Here is a 5,000-nt window from a genome sequence, read left to right on the forward strand (position 1 = left end):
TAAACCCGAGCTTAAAGGTATCGTATTCCAACAATTAGTCAACTTAATTTCTATTCGATGGATATTCAAAGAGGAGTTTTAAGTAATATTCTAGAAACGAATCTCATTTTAAGTGTCCCATAATTTCGTTAGTAGATTATGCGTTTATACTGTTGAAATTAATAATAATAATAATAATAATAATAATAATAATAATAATAATAATAATAATAATAATAATAATAATAATAATAATTATATTAAAAATAAGTATGGTGGGTCAAGCTCGACTCCTAGGGCATGTTTGATATACCTATATTTATGAAAACTCCCATAACTCAATTCGGAAGATAAGGGCATACAAATGGTGTATTATAAATATAACTACAAAAATATAAAATAAAGTTGTCTAACTTTATTGGAATAAACTATGTTAAATAACTATGCTCTAATGAAATTAGGAAGTATCAAGTTACTATAAATTATTTAAACATTCCAAAGCAAATGACCCATAACCTTATCAACTGAAATATAACAGGAACAGAAATTGCAAAACGAAATGTGCCAAATCATCATGGTATCAGTTTCACATGCAATAACAAAGTGAAATTAATACAATGTAAACTACTGCATAGTTCACAGGATGGGGGAACACTATATCGTATGATATATGCAATTTTCTTATAAATTGGCGTGTGATATGCAGTTCACTTATCTCTGAAAATAGAGAGGCCTGTTGTATACATTATGGAAATTGTTCCGTAGGATACGGATGCTGCAAGGAGACACCTGTGAAATACGTTTACAACACACACGTAGAGAGAGAGAGAGAGAGAGAGAGAGAGAGAGAGAGAGAGAGAGAGAGAGATGTAAATTAATATTCTATAACAGGAACGTCAAAATACACAATATTGTCACAGACGAACGATATACACATTGTATATTGCAACTTCCATTGGTACATAAATGCCAGATAATTATATATGCATTTACGTTTTGTGATTTTCAATTACCCATAGAAGAGTATAGATTCTCCAAGTAATGACTCGTGTTTGTTCATAAGTGATTTCCACTGTTTGATAAAACAAAATGGAACTAGCATTTCCAATTATCACACTTGTGATCCTCTTTGATAAAGATGTAATATTTCTTTTAAGTATTAGATATTTACATTATGTCGTTTAAGCTTTCGAAAAGTAATATATAGTGAGAAAAATATAGAAATGAATTTGCATAAGCATCTTTGCATAAACTGCAATTGACCTACTATGAGAGCATGCACACAGATACACCCATCTTTTATTATGCACGCACAGACACATACGTACATGTCAAAACTTTAGCAGTAGTGAAGACCCTCAAAGATAAGGAATAGATGAATCTTATGTCAGGCCACTTGAAGATATCTACATGAGTAGTACAACTCTCCTGAAACTACAAAAAGATAGTGATAAAATTCTGATTGAGAAAGTAGTTAGACTGGAAGACCCTATCTTTCCTAAATTATTCACAGCGGGCCTAGATGTTTTCAAGAATTTATTTTAGGAAAATGTTGAAATTACAATTAATGGGAATACCTTAATAACCTAAGATTTGCAGAAGATACAGTTCTATTTAGTGAATCATGGGAGGAATAACAAAAGATGACAGATTTTAATAGAGACAGCCGAAATAAAGGACTGAAAGTTAATATGACTATGAAAATAAGATAGCGTTCAATGAAAATGCGGAGAAAACTAAAACGGGTTATGGATGGACCTCTGAAAATTTTTAATAAATATACAAACTTAGGACAGACACTAAGTGTTTCCCCAAGGCATGAGACCGAAATAAAACGAAGGATAACAATAGGATGGAGAGCTTTTGGTAAACAAAATAAGACTATGAAAAGGACAAAGCCACTCTCTCTAAGAGAAAAGTATTTAATCAAATGGTTCTACCAGTATTAACTTATGCATCAGAAATGAGGAGCCTTACCAAAGACTTAGAACATAAGCGTGTTACAAATTAAAGAACTAGGGAAAGAGTAATGATGGGAAGACAGAGAAAAAGACCAACATAGATACCAGAACAAAACAAGGCAGAGGGTATTTTATAAGAAAAAGAATTGGAAATGGGCCGGACATATAATGAGAATGACTTATAATAGAGGGATATAGCGCCTTTGGAGCTTATGCCCTAACAACATTCGGTGCGAGGTACAGCGCGTATAGCCTTCGCCGAAAAATTACATCGTAAATTAAAGTTCTTAAAAAAATCGGTACGTTCAAACTATAACAGATTAAATCTTCTAGTTTGGTGCATTATATTGACAAAAGATTTAACTGTGTACTAATGTGAAAAGAAAATAAGTGAAATGCTAAAAATAAATAATGAAAAAAATGTATCAAACATGAAATTTAAAAAAAAATTAATTGTCAATTATTTTTTTTTTTAATTCATGAAAAAATATAATAGTTTTGTTTGAGTATTTTTTTTAATACGCTAACTATGTATAATAGTGGATCTTTCACGTGGATGCAACTTCTTTCCAATAAATGTAATAGTAAGTTAGATGCAATTTAATGAAAAAATAGCTTCTTATTTGGAGCAAAAACTTCAGAATTTTGACTTACTTATGCTGAAGTTTTTCATTGTTACGACGTAATAAATCAGATTAAGTAAAAGTTAAGCACACCACTGCAAAAACGATTAAATTTCCAATAAAGTGAATAAATGAAAAATATCTCAATTTTTGGAATTATATTGAGAAATTTACCGTAATTGACGGAATATGGTTTGCAATATTGTTGTTGGTGTTTTTATGATAACATTATTTGTATAGAAGCCTTAATACTTTTGTTGTCTTATATACCATATAAAGGTACAGAAAAAGGCCTGCCTGCCACGCATGCTCTGCTACTACTCGCTTCCCTTTAGGCTCCACATGTCTCTCAACCATCTGCCCTCTGGTCGTGTGAGTTTCCTTTTCCTTGAGTGATGCGCATATTTACACCGAATTTCACCCCCCCCCCCAAAGTTACATTGCGTCTTCGGATCACTTATGGCAATAAATATCTTCCCGAGACATCGGATCACCAGAGGGCTAAGAATAACAAAATAGATGCCTATAGGTTGAAAAAAAAAGCAGGGGAAGGAAGAGAAGAGGATAGATTGACGAGCAAAACAAAGTTTGGATATTGACTAACACTAAAAGACCATAAGCAGACACGAGTGAAAGGTCACGCACACATATTTGTATGTAAATATATATATATATATATATATATATGTGTGTGTGTGTGTGTGTGTGTGTGTGTGTGTGTGTATGTGTATTTATTTGTGTGATTGAACTCTATGTGTACGGTTTATGTACATACTAATCTTAACATAATTAAACTAATCAAACATGAAGTTTTATTCTGATATCCAAGATATCTTTTGAACAGTAAAAGCATACAATATAAGAATTCTTTTATTTCACTTTCTCATACTTTCGATTTTTTCATACAAAACATCTAATTAGAATTAATTATCCTAATATATTTCGATTTTTTCATACAAAACATCTAATTAGAATTAATTATCCTAATATATTTCCTGACGCATTTTCCCCATTTTTAAAATTCTCTTTCGCTCATATTAACTCCCGGGTCGTGAAACTGGACTCTCAGTGACATGAAGTTTGAAATGGAATTAGGAATCTTTGTTAGGCAACTCCACTTTTCCGAAACTTGACTCCGTAGGAGAAATAGAGACGAACGCTTATGAGATTATCTGGATGCTGGCAAAAGTCACTCGAGGTTTCTTTTCATCCTGGTTTTTTTTGTAAATTAATATGGAGATTGCGATGGGAGTAGGTTATGTAAGCTAACCTGACCGCAGCTAATATCTGCATATTCATTGGTTTACCGTATTTAGTGATTGATGTGAATATGAAAAGTAACGAGTTTTAAGAAAGTTAAAGTGTTATTATATAAAAAAGCAGAGGTAATTACCTCTGTTTAAAATAGAAAAATTTCGTTAAAAATGTATCAATTATTTGAATTGTACTTCAATTAAAAAAGTTAAAGTATTGTAAGAATTTTTTTAATGGCATTTGTGGACTACGAAAAACCATTTGATAGAGTGCACCAGCCAATTTTGTGAAGAGTCCTCAGTTCATGAGCATAACAAGTAAAAAGCTAATGTTAATGGTGCCCTAACAATTGAGTACTATAGTGGAATGTGTTGTCACCTATGTTGTTGATCCTCCTCATGGATTTTGTAATGAATAGAACAGTTGGGAAAGGTGAAGAATTGGACTGGATTGGTAACAGGAAACTAGCGGACCTAGAGTATGCTGATGATGCTGTCTTTATTAGCAAAACGCCACAGGACTTACAAACCTTGATTACCAAAAAGTATGAAAAACTACATGAGGTTGGGCTCAAGATAAACAGAAGGAAGGCAGAGATGATGAGACCGGAATATGCAATGGAAAAATAAATATCATTGGAAGGTGAAAGGATTAAGGAAGTGGAATCATTTAAATATTTTGGAACTATGATCTCTAATACATGGTCTTTATAATTCAAGTTTTATGAAAGATTGAAAAAAAAAGTATATCTGGAAATAGGTAGGTCAAGTAAAATTTGGAAATCAAATCGCCTGAAGTTGTATATAAAAATCAGGCTACATATCAGTTTAGTGAGATCGGTGTTAGTCTATGGACATGAGTCGTGTTATGTCAATGAAATAATGTCCAAGAGATTTTGTATGTTTTAGAACAAAGCCTTCAGAAGAATATTAGGAGAAAAATGGCAGAGCCGGAATAAAAATAAAACTACAGGAGTGATTATTCAAGTGCTATTTGTGTATGATTTCATGGTGAGGGGGTAAATGGAGATGGTTTGGGCATGCTCTTTGCACTCCCCCAAGAGAGATTAGTTCACCAAACGTTTAACTGGGCTCCAAAACGTACTAGGAGAGTTACAAAATCGAAGCGTACTTGGCTGAGGACTATGAAGCGTGAAGTAGGAGATGCTGAATGGAGAAGTATT

Source organism: Palaemon carinicauda, chromosome 4 (assembly GCF_036898095.1).
Source record: "Palaemon carinicauda isolate YSFRI2023 chromosome 4, ASM3689809v2, whole genome shotgun sequence".
Lineage (NCBI taxonomy): Eukaryota > Metazoa > Arthropoda > Malacostraca > Decapoda > Palaemonidae > Palaemon > Palaemon carinicauda.